This window comes from Phyllobates terribilis, unplaced genomic scaffold, assembly GCF_046119375.1.
Source record: "Phyllobates terribilis strain yellow unplaced genomic scaffold, ASM4611937v1 Scaffold_1__5_contigs__length_1240528914, whole genome shotgun sequence".
NCBI lineage: Eukaryota > Metazoa > Chordata > Amphibia > Anura > Dendrobatidae > Phyllobates > Phyllobates terribilis.
Genome location: NW_027362761.1, coordinates 393,015,798 through 393,032,011, shown reverse-complemented (window position 1 = coordinate 393,032,011; position 16,214 = coordinate 393,015,798). Strand labels below are relative to the sequence as shown.

General features: G+C 50.5%; 1 protein-coding gene across 1 annotated transcript in view; it reads right to left on the bottom strand.

Moving 5' to 3' along the window:
- LOC141167510 (uncharacterized) overlaps positions 1 to 16,214 on the bottom strand; it is a 157,861-nt gene that overhangs the window by 11,312 nt on the left and 130,335 nt on the right. The gene's annotated exons all lie outside the window — the stretch shown is intronic.

Genomic DNA, 16,214 nt, shown 5'->3' with positions numbered 1-16,214 from the left:
CTTGAAATGGGGCCTTTTAGTTTGGAGGAGGCCGAAGCTGGCCACTACCTCATGGCTGCTTTGACAGCGAGGTATCCATACTCAGTCCCCAGCCACCCGGTGGCCGGGTGTCCACGCTCGGTCCCCAGCCGCCAGGGGGCGGCTGGGTGTCCATACTCGGTCCCCAGCCGCCCCACGGCCGGGTGTCCACACAGAGTCCCCAGCCGCCTGGGGGCGGCCGGGTGTCCATAAACGGTCCCCAGCTGCCCCTTTTTCTCCTTGGAACTTCCCCCCACAGTTTTTAGCCCGGCCTGCTTTAGGGCAGCATTGGACGAGCCCACCAGAGAACCAGACTCCTCCGGTGGGCCCTGGCTTCTCCATCAGGGGAATTGAGAGTGCCAAGGTGAGGAGCATGATGATGATGATAGAAGTTAGCATCTGCTTTGTTTTCTTGGAATGCAAACGTAAGTGTGCAACCTGCCACCCACCCACCCCCAGGCTGCAATACCATACTGCTAGCTTGCTTGCACTTGAAATTGGGCCTTTTAGGCATGTGAAGGCAGACACCGGCCACCATGTCATGGCTGCGTCGGCGGCCTGGTATCCATACTCAGTCCCCAGCCACCTGGGGGCGGACGGGTGTGCATACTCGGTCCCCAGCCGCCCCGCGGCCGGGTGTCCACAAACGGTCCCCAGCCGCCTGGTGGTCGCCGGGTGTCCATAAAAGGTCCCCAGTCGCCCCTATTTCTCCTTGGAACTTCCCGCTACACTTTTTTTTTTAGCCCGGCCTGCTTTAGGGCAGCATTGCACGAGCCCACCAGAGAACCAGACTCCTCCGATGGGCCCTGGCTTCTCCATCAGGGGAATTGAGAGTGCCAAGGTGAGGAGCATGATGATGATGATAGAAGTTAGCATCTGCTTTGTTTTCTTGGAATGCAAGCGCATGTATGTAGTAGCGGCTAGACCTGAGGTGGTCAGCGTTTTGGCGCATATCCTACCTCCTCTGAGGATTGCTGGATGTTTTCCTGCTACTATCCCAGTTCTATGACTCCCATTAAAACAAAGCTTCAGGTGATGAATGATGGATGAGGTGGTGGCAAAGGAGAAAGAGCAGGAGGAACAGGGACCATTCACATCAATATCAGACCAGTCAACCACACATGTCTTGTAGGATATGTTTCTGTACCAAAAGGAGCGGTTCAGCTACACAGTTATCGGGCATGCAGTGAGTGCAATGCCTACCAAAAATTTCGAGGCACTCCAATGCCCCTTGGAAGTGACATGGAGGTCAGAGGGCCATAACTAAACCGTTTTTTCCATTTATAGCAACTGGGTCTCCTGTGCACTGTTGGCCTAAGCAGTGAATGGAAGGCTTTCCAAAAATTATGAGGAACTGCAATGCCCCTTGAAACAGACGGGGATTACAGCATACTAAAAACCTACCCATTATTGGGGAGTGGGTCTCCCTTAGTGTTCGCCTATGCATTGAAAAGGAACAGCTGACTAAAATTAGGAGGAAATGCAATGCCCGTTGGAAGAATGGTGGAGTTCACAGTGGAATAAAAAGACAATATCAATGCCCCTGGGAAAAGTGGTGGAGGTCGCAGTAGCTTAACAAGACTGTTTTAATGCCCCTTGGAAGAGACGTGGAGGTCGCAGTAGCTTAACAAGACGGTTTTAATGCCCCTTGGAAGAATGGTGGAGGTCGCAGTAGCTTAACAAGACGGTTTTAATGCCCCTGGGAAAAGTGGTGGAGGTCGCAGTGGAATAAAAAGACAATATCAATGCCCCTTGAAAAAGTGGTGGAGATCGCAGTAGCTTAACAAGACGGTTTTAATGCCCCCTGGAAGAATGGTGGAGTTCGCAGTGGAATAACAAAACAATATCAATGCCCCTTGAAAAAGTGGTGGAGGTCGCAGTAGCTTAACAAGACGGTTTTAATGCCCCTTGGAAGAGACGTGGAGGTCGCAGTAGCTTAACAAGATGGTTTTAATGCCCCTTGGAAGAGACGTGGAGGTCGCAGTAGCTTAACAAGACTGTTTTAATGCCCCTGGGAAAAGTGGTGGAGGTCGCTGTAGCTTAACAAGACGGTTTTAATGCCCCTTGGAAGATTGGTGGAGGTCGCAGTAGCTTAACAAGACAGTTTTAATGCCACTGGGAAAAGTGGTGGAGGTCGCAGTGGAATAAAAAGACAATATCAGTGCCCCTGGGAAAAGTGGTGGAGGTCGCAGTAGCTTAACAAGACGGTTTTCATGCCCCTTGGAAGAATGGTGAAGTTCGCAGTGGAATAAAAAGACAATATCAATGCCCCTTGAAAAAGTGGTGGAGGTCGCAGTAGCTTAACAAGACGGTTTTAATGCCCCTTGGAAGAGACGTGAAGGTCGCAGTAGCTTAACAAGACCTTTTTAATGCCCCTTGGAAGAGACATGGAGGTCGCAGTAGCTTAACAAGACGGTTTTAATGCCCCTGGGAAAAGTGGTGGAGGTCGCAGTGGAATGAAAAGACAATATCAATGCCCCTGGGAAAAGTGGTGGAGGTCGCAGTGGAATAAAAAGACAATATCAATGCCCGTGGGAAAAGTGGTGTAGGTCGCAGTAGCTTAACAAGACGGTTTTCATGCCCCTTACAAGAGCCATGCAGTACAGCATATTAAAAACATTATTCCCATTATTGGGGAGTGGGTCTCCCATAGTCTTTGCCTATGCCTTACAAGCAAAAGCTGCCAAAAATTAGGACGGAGGAACTTGCAATGCTAGCAACACGGACCATGGTTACCCTGGTGGTATAGTGGTGGTGGAGGCTGAGGATAAGGAGAAGAGCAAAATACAGCCGAAATGAGGAAGCATATACCCATGTGTGGGTGTGAAGCGGTGCACGGGAATACACCTCCCGAAATAACACAGTGGATTTGACTTTATGTTACTCTGCTGTCATTTGGTGGTGATGAGAAGTCTGGCCCAATCCAGCCCTTGTTCATTTTGATAAGGGTCAGCTTGTCAGCATTGTCAGTTGACAGGTGAATGCGCTTATCAGTTATAATTCCCCCCAGCGGCACTAAAAACCCGCTCCGATAACACGCTAGCGGCAGGGCAGGCCAGGTCCTCCAAGGCGTACAGAGCGAGTTCATTCCAAGTGTCCAGCTTGGATACCCAATAATTAAAAGGCACAGAGGAATCATGGAGGACTCTGGTACGGTCGGCAAGGTACTCCCTCACCATCTTTTGAATCTTTCCACTCCTTGTGAGAGTACCCCGCGCCTCAGGGCCTGTAAGCTGGGCGTGTCTCAGAAAACTGTCCCAGAATATTGACAGTGTTCCCCTGCCTCTGCTGGATTGGAGTTGCGTCTCTCTCGCCTGTACGCCTTGGTTGGTCAACGAACTGTGACCTCTGCCGCTAGTGTGTTCAGATGGGAATTTTTTTTAACAGTTCTGCAGCAAGGGCCTTCTGGTACTACCCCATTTTTGTAGACCTCTCCACCTCAGGAATAAGAGTGAAAGTTCTCCTTGTAGCGGGGGTCTAAAAGTGTCACCAACCAGTAATGACTGTCACCCAACATTTTGACAACGCGAGGGTCACGGTTAAGGCAGCGTAACAAAGTCAGCCATGCGTGCCAGACTGGTAACGGGCAAGACTTCTGTGTCCTCACCAAGATGACGACTGACCATGCTCTCCTCCTCCTCCTCCTCCTCCCCCCTGTCCTCAGGCCACCCACGCTGAACCGACTGTATGACAGTTGTACAGGTACTACCGTCTACAGCACATGATACCAGCTCCTGTTCTTCCTCCTCCTCCTCCTCTCCCTCATTGCCCCCAATGAGCATTGGGATGAGATGAGGCTGGGCTGTGTGTAATCGCCCATTACGGATTCTTGATCCATCTCATCATACTCTGGCTGCAATGCCTCCTCTTTAGTTCTGAGCCGAGAGCGTTGCAAAAGACAGACAAGTGGGATGCTGACACTAATAATGGCGTCATCGCCACTCACCATCTTGGTGGACTCCTCAAAGTTTGTCAGGATGGTACATATATCAGACATCCAGGTCCACTCCTGAGGTCTTATGTGTGGAGTCTGACCTGAATATCGACGGCCTTGTTGCAGCTGGTATTCCATAACTGCCCTCTTCTGCTCACAAATCCTTTGCAACATGTGGAGGGTAGAGTTTCAACGTGTGGGGACATCACACACCAGTCAGTGTGCCGGAAGCTGCAAATGCTGCTGCAGGACATCAAGGGCGGCGAAAGCTGTAGCAGACTTCCGAAAATGAGCTGACAGGCGGCGTACTTTGACGAGCAGATCTGGCAACTCGGGGTACGATTTAAGAAACCGCTGAACCACGAGGTTAAGCACATGAGCCAGGCATGGTACATGTGTGATCTCGCCTCGCCTCAGAGCCGCCACCATGATACGGCCATTGTCAAACACATCCATGCCTGGATGTAGGTTCAGCGGTCTCAGCCACAGATCTGTCTGCTCTTTCACAGCTGTCCACAACTCACAAGCAGTGTGAGGTTTATCACCTAAGCTTATGAGTTTCAGCACAGCCTGTTGCCGCTTGGCTGAGGCAGTACTGCAGTGCTTCCAGCTTGTAACTGATGTGGTGATATCTCAGATGGAGGCTGAACATGAGGAGGAGGAGGAGGATGATGCGCAGGAGCTGTACACTGTGGGGGCAACTCTGACTGACATAGGGCCTGCAATCCTTGGTGTGGGGACGATGTGTTCCGTCCCAAGGTCCGACTGGGTCCCGGCTTCCACTATGTTTACCCAGTGTGCCGTCAGGGAGATGTACCGTCCCTGGCCACAAGCACTTGTCCACGTGTCCGTTGTCAGGTGGACTCTCCCAGTAACTGCGTTGTTGAGGGTACGGCAGATGCTTTGGAACACGTGCTTGTGTAGTGCGGGGATGGCACACCGGGCAAAATAGTGTCGGCTGGGGACCGAGTACCAAGGGACGGCCACCGCCATAAGGTTGCGGAAGGATTCCGTCTCCACCAGCCTAAAAGGCAGCATTTCCAACGCAAGCAGTCATGAAATGTGCGAATTTAGGATTGTGGCCTGTGGGGCATTGGCTGCGAATTTGCGCTTTCGTTCAAAGCTCTGGGATATGGACAATTGAACGCTGCGGTGGGACGTGGACGTGGAAGTTGATGCTGTTTCTTTAGAAACTGCCATAACAAGTGAAGACTGAGAGGAGGGGGCATCTTTGCATGCAGTATGGACAGGGGATTGTCTTGCACGCACAACAGGGGGTTCTATTACACGCACAACAGCGGAAGCAGCAGTGTTGACACCCGCTGACACTGGTCGTGGACCCTGGGGTTCGCCCCATAAAGTCGGGTGCTTTGCTGCCATGTGCCTGATCATGCTGGTGGTGGTCAGGCTGGTAATTTTGTCACCCCTGCTGATGCTGGCATGTCAGGTGGTACAAATGGCCTTTTTGGGGTTATCAGCAGAGTTTTTAAAAAAATTGCAGACTCTGGAAGACAACGTCCCTCGTGTTGGTGTTACGGGGAACTGTTGCCCGCCTACTGTGTACGGCCATCACACTGCTTCTTCCTGCCTGTTGGGGTGCTCTGCCTGCCTCCCCCTGTGTGCTGGCCTCGCTCTGCGTGTCCTCCTGCCACGTTGGGTCACTTACTAGATCATCCACCACCTCCTCCTCTTCCACTTGCACACCACGATCCTCCTCCTCACTTCGTGGCAATTGTGTCTCGTCATCGTCCACCTGTTGTGACAAATTGCCAGCGTCGACTTCCTGTGGCCGTGGCTGTTCAAATATTTGGGCATCGCTACATGGGATCTCCTCTTCCACCACTTTAAGCAGAGCAGGCGAAATGCACAAATATGGAAATGGACCAGTGAACAGCTCTTCAGAGTGTCCAAGTGTGGGATCAGTTGCTGTCTGACGACACTCGTCATGGTGTGAGGAAGGATCATCGGGGTGAGGAGGAGTATGCGGTCGAAACTCACGGCTACTAAAACTTGACCGTGTGGAAGACAGACCGGAGGTGGTGGTGCCCAGGTAACTGGAAGTATTATCTGCTATCTAATAATAACCTGTTCACACTGATCAGTTCGCAATACTGGTGTTGTAGTGTGCTTCCTAGTAATTCGGTCAAGAAGTGGGAGCGAGAAGATGTGGCTGTTGGTTGTGGCACATTTTCACCTTGGCCACGGCCCCGTCCTCTACACACACCATCACCAAAACGTCCTGTTCCACGTCCCTTGCCACGCGCCTTGCCCATTATAAATGAAGTAAAATAGCTTACACTCGCATTATCAATGGAAAAAGGGTAATGAAAAGGAGATTAGAACCGTGGAAGAGGAAAACCACAGTTCTATTCCTCTGGCCTACACCAGACTCTTTTAAACAGATATATTGGTGTCTGACCAGTCAGGGAGATACTATTACAATTTTTTTACGGCAAAAATGCCAAAAGCAGGATAATACAGAGATTTGACCCGTGGAACTGCAAAACCACAGTTATAGTTATGTGGCGTACACCAGAATCTTTTAAACAGATATATTGGTGTCTGACCAGTCAGGAAGACACTATTACAGTTTTTTTTTACGGCAAAAAATGCCAAAAGCACGATAATACAGAGATTTGACCCGTGGAACTGCAAAACCACAGTTCTATTTTACTGGCCTACACCAGACTCTTTTAAACAGATATATTGGTGTCTGAACAGTCACAGACACACTCAATTTTTTTTTTTGGGGGGGGGGGGGGGGGGAATACCAAAAGGTTAATAAGACACGTATTTGTACAGTCTGACTGCGGGAAAAAAAAATACAGGATTTAGATGAAAAAAAAAAAATAAAATTTCCTAGCCGGGGTGATAAGTCTAGCAATTTGACCAACAGGAGGAGCACACAGGACTGTAATGCAGCGTTTGCTGGTATAACCACTGCATCTCCTATACAGCCTGCCTGATATCTGGGATGGATATTAGTCCTGAGAAGGACTGTTTCTTTGATTTGGCAGGCTTTAGAGATCCTACACTACCTATTTCGCACTATATATCTCTCCCTAACTCAGCAGCACCCTCTCTACACTGTCTGATCCGGAGCGACTGTGTCCAAGATGGCGGCGCCCGGTTTTAAATTCTTGAGGTGACGCTGTGCGGCCAGCCAATCACTGTAATGCCCACAAACAACATGGCTGCGGCATTACAGTGACTGGCTGGCAATCCCTGCATGTTAATTGGCTCTTTAAAGAGCGCCAAACGTGCAGGGCGGAGAGCCGAGCTCCCGCCCGAGTAACCCGGAAATGCTCGGTGCTCGCCGAACATCCCGAGTAGTGAGATGCTCGGGCGAGTACCGAGCAGTGTCGAGCATGCTCGCTCAACACTATTAAAAATACTTGACTTTTCAAGCAGAAACTGTTTCAGGAAACTTTCCTTTTTGGGAGATTTCTTTTCCTAGAGAATGTCCTGATGGTAAGTGCAAATTATGTCTTTTTCAGGCGGTCAAACATGACAAGGTTTTTCAAGTGCAAACCGCTTCAGGAGTCACCAGAGCTTTTCTAACCTTTTTTTTTTTTTTTTTTTTAACGGTTCCTGAAGTCGGACGTTTTTTTCCACCGGTTTCTGACAACATATTTTAGAATGTTTCTGAAGCGTTTTTGTTGTCTGCACATTTTCGGAATCCAACCCAATGGTGCCTGGATCTGAACATGTCACTATGTAATCTCCACCCAAACACTCACCAATTTCTTTGTTTATTAGAGAGCACGTTTGTGCGGAAAAGCTGAATTCTTTTTAATATCCTTGTTTTTTTTGATTTTTATAAGCGCGCCAATTGCAAACCAGCCTCCTTTTCTCTCTGACAAGTCAAGACCCTCGTGGCAGATCCATGTTCATTGGTGTCACATGCCCATCTTGGTTGGGGTACTATTTAATCTAGTTGCTCTTCATCAAACGAGAAACCAGCTATCTAGTGTGATATTTTTTTTGTAAGCATAAGTGCTGTGCATGCTCATACTATCCAGGAAGAACCATGGAGTCTAAAAAAAATATGGAATGAGGGATGACTGCACCATGGCCAATTTCAGTACAAAGCGTGCTTTAGGCTTAAAAACATAATAATTTTGGTCTCTACTCTGCCGTTTGTGTCTTTTTCAATATTTCACTGCCCCTTCCACTTTACTCTTCCAGCATTTATGGTGATTAGTGATGAGCGAGCACTAAAATGCTCGGGTACTTGTTGCTTGGGTCGAGCACATTGGAATACTCGGGTGCTCGACCCGAGCAACGAGCCCAATGTAAGTCTATGGGAAACTCGAGCATTTTTCAGGCGGCTCCCCTCGGCGGTCTGTAGAGGGCCTAAAAATTGCCCAAATCGATAGGAACATTGCTCAAATGACATGGGAACAGCATGGTGAAGACCCCTGGAAGCATCTCTGACTCCCAAATCACTGCTGTCAACAACGTGGTCAGAGTATTACGTCACTTTTACGGACTCACAATAAAACATACAAAAACGAAACTAAAATGGATTTTCCTGGGAAATATGTTAAGGAACATCCTTTCCAGGGTAATGACTTGTATATAAGGCAAAATAAATAACCAAAAATAAAAATACTCCTCCACACCTTGGGCTATGTTCACACGTAGCGTTTTTCATGCATTTTTGCACTTTTGCATTGCTTTCAACCAAGACAAATGCATTCACCAGGAAATGTCATTTTAACATTTTACAACCTTATCTGGCCATGTGGTGTGTGACACATCATCAGACACATGCATACAGTGCTGAAAAGACATGGGAACAGCATGGGGAAGACCTCTAGAAGCATCTCTGACTCCCAGGTCACTGCCTAAAAGTGTGCCCATCATAAGTGATCCTTGGTGCATGCGAAGATTCCTCCCGCCATGCACCTGTCGTTGCAGACTTGCAACAATCACCGTCCACGTCCTTGTCCCACTGCAGCATTCAGTTGTCCCTACCCCATTCCTTTTAATGCAAGCGCAAGTATGCAGGCAGCCACCCACCCACAGGCTGCAATACTATACTGCCAAATTTTTGACAGCTGCTTGCACTTGAAATGTGGCCTTTTAGGCTTGTGGAGGCGGAAGCTTTTCATAACCTCACGCCGGCGGAGGCTGGGTGTCCATACTCAGTTTCCAGCCACCATTTTATTTCCCGGTATCGTCTCCGCCTTCCACAAGCTTGGGTCCCACAACATTACCCGTGCCCTCCCCAGTGCACTTACTGGGAAGGACCGCCTAAACACAAACACGTGGACAGGTGAATGTGACCAGGGACGGTACGGAGCCAACTTTTTTTGCTGACAGTTGTATTTAGCTTGGTGAAAGGACTGGCATAGAGGGAAACCGTATCTACTCTGCGTGTCATTTCTCCCAGGAAGTCCTGTAATTGAGCTTGTTGCAGAACCAAGCAATGGCAGCCCATCCAACATAAACTCGCACTTGTCGGTGGTGCTTTGACACACACACACACATCTTTCTTTGCGCATTTAATTTCTTGAATACAGAGTTGGACAATGGCCTGATCTGTAATACATTTTCAGAAATAACATGCATAAGCATGGCCGATCCACATTAAAAAAAGCAGCCATAGAGTGTCCGAGAACCTTCCCCCACACTTTTCTTAGCCAGGGCTGCTTTTCGGCAGGGTTGGACGGACCCACCAGAGAACCGGAGACTCTTCCGGCGGGCCCTGGCTTCTCCTTCAGGAGAGTTCATAGTGCCAAGGTGAGGCCATGATGATGATAGAGGCCACCATCTGCTTAGTTTTCTGTTACTTGGAATGCAAGTGCAAGTATGCAGCCAGCCACCCACCCACTAAACTGCCAGATTTCTGGGCAGCTCTTTGCACTTGAAATATGGCCTTTTAAGCTCGTGGAGGCGGAAGCTTTTCACAACCTCATGCTGGCGGCGGCCGGGTGTCCATACTCGGTCCCCAGCCGCCACTGTATTTCCCGGTATCACCTCCGCTTTCCACAAGCACGGGTCCCACAACATTACCCGTGCCCTCCCCAGTGCACTTACTGGGAAGGACCGCCTAACCACAAACACGTGGACAGGTGAATGTGGCCAGGGACGGTACGGAGCCAGTCCACAACTTTTTTTGCTAAGAGTTGTATTTGGCTCGGTGAAAGGACTGGCATAGAGGGAAACCCTATCTACCCTGCGTGTCATTTCTCCCAGGAAGTCCTCTAAAGCTGCTTGCACTTGAAATGTGGCCTGAACATTACTGCTGGTACTTTTCTGTGGGAATTTGCTTGCCTCCTACTAGCCTGGAATATTTCCAGCAAACTATGAGAGGGTCTGCTATACAGTTATAGGGTATGCAGTGAGTCCAACGGCTGACCAATTTTAGGAAAAACCCCACTAAGAATTTAAAGACACACAGAGCAGGGCCACAGTAACAAAATACGTGTAACATACCTGGCGGCGTTCTTGCATAGGGCACTATCTCCCACTATGCAAGATCGCAAACCTGATCATCAGTCCAGTCTGCTAGCCTGGCTTCTTTCCATGCTGTCTGTTTGTCTCTGTTCTGACTGCTTAGGGCGGCGGCCCGGTTACTTCCTGTTTCTTGTATCTGCTGTGGTAACACCCCTAATGCATCCTCAGCCTATTGCTGTCAGTCACTGGATATTTAAACCAGCTTCACCTGGAAGCTGATGCCTGAGCAACTTCATCATTCAGTGTGCTCCTTACTCTGAATGTGCCAGGTCCTGTTTTGCTTCTCCTGCCTGTCTGCCTTCCTGGAGGCTGTATTTCCAGGCCTGTCTGAACACGCTCCTAGCCTGTTCGTCCCGCCTTCTAGGGGCCGCATACCTAGATCTGTTATCTGTGTTTCTTGCCTGTCTGTCCGCCTTCCTGGAGGCTGTATTTCCAGGCCAGTCTGAACACGCTCCTAGCCTGTTCGTCCCGCCCTCTGGGGGCCGCATACCCAGACTCGCTCCTGTATCTCGCTGCAGTGTCATTTCCTGTCTGAACACTCAGTCCCTGTCTGAACACTCTCCTAGCCTGTTTCTTGTTTTTCTCTATGTCCGTACCTTCCCTTTTTCTGCAGAGTCTGTACCTGCACCTAACTCCTACTCGTTGTCAATGTACTTCCGTTTGTGAGTTTAGAGTCCACTCGGTACTTCATTGCAAGTATCTTGTGTGTATCTGGTTCTGCCTTTCCTTTCCAGTCTGTTCCGTGTGAACAGAGCCCTGTCCCCTCTGCTCTGCCTTGCTCACCGCTCCGGCGGTTCCTGCCTGCTCTGCCTTGCTCACCGCTCCGGCGGTTCTTGCCTGCTCTGCCTTGCTCACCGCTCCGGCGGTTCTTGCCTGCTCTGCCTTGCTCACCGCTCCGGCGGTTCTTGCCTGCTCTGCCTTGCTCACCGCTCCGGCGGTTCTTGCCTGCTCTGCCTTGCTCACCGCTCCAACGGTTCTTGCCTGCTCTGCCCTGCTCACCGCTCCAGGCGGCCTCGCTCTGCTCTGCTCTTGCTCACCGCTCTGGCAGCCTCTCCCTGCTCTGCTCTTCTTCACCGCTCCGGCGGCCTTGCTCTGCTTGTCTACCACATCTGCGGTTCTGTTCCTGAGTCCTAGTCTGTACTGGACCTTATCCAGTCTGTGCTCCAACCTGCTAGTGCCTCCCTGTCGGCACTCCATCCAGCCGTGCGTGCCAGTACTCCCTGCCTGCATACCAGTCGTGCTTACCAGTGCCCGCCTGTCTGCATACCTGCCGTGCCTGCCTATACCCACCAGTCAGTGTGCCAGCCTAACCTGCCTGTTTCTGTATTCTCTGGTGTGGGTCAACAGCCGTGTCCGGGGTCTGACCTGGTGTAGCACCTGGTCCCTCTGCTCGGTTCCTCAATGGTGCACTGGCGTCGTTAGCCGTCGTGCGACCTTGGTCAGATCGGGTAGATACTTAGTTACGCCCCTCCAGGTACTCTCCGGTTCATGGTCCAGTGGGATCACTAAACACGCACACGCCAGTCAGTCCGGGCGTGTGCATAACAATACGACATGTTCCCATTAGAAAGGAGAGAGTCTGCTATACAGTTATAGGGTATGCAGTGAGTCCAACGGCTGACCAATTTTAGGAAAAACCCCACTAAGAATTTAAAGACACACGGAGCAGGGCCACAGTAACAAGGTACGACATGTTCCCATTAGAAAGGAGAGGGTCTGCTATACAGTTATAGGGTATGCAGTGAGTCCAACGGCTGACCAATTTTAGGAAAACCCCCTCTAAAAATTTATAGACACACGGAGCAGGGCCACAGTAACAAGGTACGACATGTTCCCATTAGAAAGGAGAGAGTCTGCTATACAGTTATAGGGTATGCAGTGAGAGTCCAACAGCTGACCAATTTTAGGAAAAAACCCACTAAGAATTTAAAGACACACGGAGCAGGGCCACAGTAACAAGGTACGCCATGTTCCCATTAGAAAGGAGAGGGTCTGCTATACAGATATAGGGTATGCAGTGAGTCCAACGGCTGACCAATTTTAGGAAAAACCCCACTAAGAATTTAAAGACACAGAGCAGGGCCACAGTAACGACAAATTCCCATTAGAACGGAGAGAGTCTCTCATAGTGTTGGCCTATGCAGTGAATGCAAGGGCTGCCAAAAATTTGGAGGCACCTCAATGACCCTTGGAAGAGACGTGGAGGAGGGCCTCATAAAAAAATGTTCCCATTAGAAAGGAGCGGGCCTCCTATACTTGTAATGCCCATGCACTAAGTGTATGGGCTGACAAACATTTACCCCTGGGGGGGTATACATGAACATACTGTATAAAAAAAATTTTTTTACGGGCATCATAAACACCCTTTAAAAAATTTATGTGGGTGTTGCATCACGGACCACGGTCACCCTGGTGATATGGTGGTGGAGGATGAGGAGAAGGAGGAGGACAAGAGCAAATAGCCAAAATCAGGAAGTGTATACCCATGTGTGGGTGTGAAAAGGTGCATGGGAATACACATCCCAAGAAAAGACACTGGATTTGAGTTTATGTTACGCTGCTATCATTTGGTGGTGTTGAGAAGTCTGGCCCAATCCAGCCTTTGTTCATTTTTATAAGAGTCAGCCTGTCAGCATTTTCAGTTGACAGGCGGGTGCGCTTATCAGTTATAATTCCACCAGTGGCACTAAAAACCCGCTCTGATAAAACGCTGGCGGCAGGGCAGGCCAGGACCTCCAAGGCATAGAGAGCCAGTTCATTCCACGTATCCAGCTTGGATACCCAATAATTATAAGGCACAGAGGAATCACGGAGGATGATGGTACGGTCGGCAAGGTACTCCCTCAGCATCTTCCCAAACGTTGCACTCCTTGCGAGAGTACCCCGCGCCTCAGGGCCTGTGCAATGGGAGGGTCTGAGAAAACTCTCCCAGAACTTTGACAGTGTTCCCCTGCCTCTGCTGGATTGAAGTTGTGTCTCTCTCGCCTGTACTCCTTGGTTGTCCAACGAAGTGTGCCCTCTGCCGCCAGCGTTTTCAGATTTTCTTAATAGTTCCCCAACAAGGGCCTTCTGGTACTGCCCCATTTTTGTAGACCTGTCCGCCTCAGGAATAAGAAATATAAAGTTCTCCTTGTAGCGTGGGTCTAGAAGTGTCACCAACCAGTAATGACTGTCACCCAAAATTTTGAGAAGGCGAGGGTCATGGGAAAGGCAGCGTAGCCTAAACTCAGCCATGCGTGCAGGCAAGACTTCCGTGTCCTCACCAAGAGGATGACTGACCATGCTCTCCTTCACCTCCTCTCTGTCCTCTGGCCATCCACGCTGAACAGACGGTATGACAGCTGTGCAGGTAGTACCGTCTATAGTGCATCAAACTAGCTCCTGTACTTCCTCTTCCTCCTCCTCTTCCTCATTTTCACCGAATCCATGTTGGGATGAGATGAGGCTTGGCTGTGTGTAATCACTCTGTATGGTTCCTTGCGCCATCTCATCATGCTCCGTCTGCAATGCATCCTCTTTGTGAGCAGAGAGCGTTTCAGAAGACAGAGAAGCGGGATGGTGACGCTAATTATGGCGTCATCGCCGCTCACCATCTTGGTGGAGTCCTCAAAGTTTTGGAGGATGGTACATATGTCTGACATCCATGTCCACTCCTAAGGTCTTATGTGTGGAGTCTGAACTGAATACCGATGGCCTTGTTGATGCTGGTACTCAACAACTGCCCTCCTTTGCTCACAAATCCTTCCCAACATCTGCAGTGTAGAGTTCCAATGCGTGGGGACATCACACACCAGTCGGTGAGCCGAAAGCTGCAAACGCTGCTGAAACACTGCAAGGGCGGTGGAAGCTGTAGCTGACTTTCTAAAATGGGCACACAGGCGGCGTACTTTGACAAGAAGATCCGGCAGCTCCGGGTAGGATTTGAGAAACCGCTGAGCCATGTGGTTAAGCACACGGGCCAGGCATGGTACATGTGTGAGCTCACCTCGCCTCAGAGCCGCCACCAGGTTCCGGCCATTGTCACACATGACCATGCCTCGCTGTAGGTTCAGCAGTGTGAGCCACAGATCTGCCTGCTCTTTCAGAGCTGTCCACAACTCTTCAGCATTGTGTGGTTTTTCACCTAAGCATATTAGCTTGAGCACAGCCTGTTGCCGCTTGGACGAGGCAGTGCTGCAGTGCTTCCAGCTTGTGACTGATGTGGTCATTTCGGAGATGGAGGCTGCTGAGGAGGATGAGGTGCAGGAGCTGTAGACCTTGGGGGCAACCCTGATTGACCTAGGGCCCGCAATCCTTGACGTCGGGAGGACGTGTTCCGTCCCAAGGTCCGACTGGGTCCCGCCTTCCACTATGTTAACCCAGTGTGCCATCAGCGAGATGTACCGTCCCTGCCCACAAGCACTTGTCCACGTGTCCGTGGTTAGGTGGACTTTACCGGTAGCTGCATTGTTGAGAGCACGGCTAATGTTTTGGGACATGTGCTTATGTAATGCGGGGATGGCACACCTGGAGAAATAGTGGCGGCTGGGGACCGAGTACTGAGGGACGGCTGCCGCCATCAGGTTGTGGAATTTCGAGCGCAAGCAGTTGTGAAATGTGAGAATTTAGTAGTGTGGCCTGTGGGGCGTTGGCTGCATATTTACGCTTGGGTTCCAAGGACTGGGGTATGGACAACTGAACGCTGCGCTGGGACAAGGACATGGACGTGCTTCCTGATGCTGCTACTTGAGAGTGTGCAACGACAGGTGCAGGACAGGAGGCATCTTCGCATGCACCGTGGACAGAGTATTGACTTGCATGCACAACAGCGGGAGAAGCAATGGTGCCACCCGCAGACACTGTTACTGGACCCTGGGGTTCGGCCCACAAAGTCGGGTGCTTTGCTGCCATGTGCCTGATCATGCTGGTGGTGGTCAGGCTGGTCGTTTTGCCACCCCTGCTGATGCTGGCCTGGCAGGTTGTGCAAAAGGCCTTTTTGGGGTTATCGGCAAAGTCTTTAAAAAACAACCAGACTTGGGAAGACCTAACAGTTGTATTGGCAACTTCCTTCGTGTTGGTGTTACGGGGAACGGTTGCCTGCCTTCTGTCTGCGGCCACCACACTGCTTCTTCCTGCCTGTTGGGGTGCTCTGCCTCCCTCCCCCTGTGTGCTGCTGTCCTCGCTCTGCATGTCCTCCTGCCAGGTTGGGTCAGTTACTATATCATCTACCACCTCGTCTTCCACTTCCGCACCCTGGTCCTCCTCCTGACTTTCTGGCAATTGTGTCTCATCATCGCCCACCTCCTGTGACACTTTCCCACCGTCTCCTTCGTGTGACTGTGGCTTCTTAAACATTTGGGCATCGCTACACGCGATCTCCTCTTGCCCCGCTTCAAGTGGACCGGGCCAGAGGCCCGAATCTATAAATGGAAAAGTGAACAGCTCTTCAGAGTGTCCAAGTGAGGGATCAGTTGTCTCTGGGTACTCGGCATGGTGGGAGGAAGGAGGATCAGGGTGAGGAATATGCGGCCGAGACTCACGGCTACTGAGACTTGACCGTGTGGAAGACAGGGTGGTGGTGGTGGCTAAGTGACTGTAAGCATTATCCGCTATCCAACCAACAACCCTTTGACACTGCTCTGGGTTCAATAGTGGTGTGCTGCGGTCCCCTAGAAATGGCGACAGGAAGGTCAGGCGAGAAGATGTGGGTGTTTGTTGTGGCACAATTTCGGCTGCCCACGGCCTTGTCCTCGGCCTCTGCATGCACCATTACCATCACGTCCAGTTCCCCGTCCCTTGCCACGTGCCTTGCCCATTT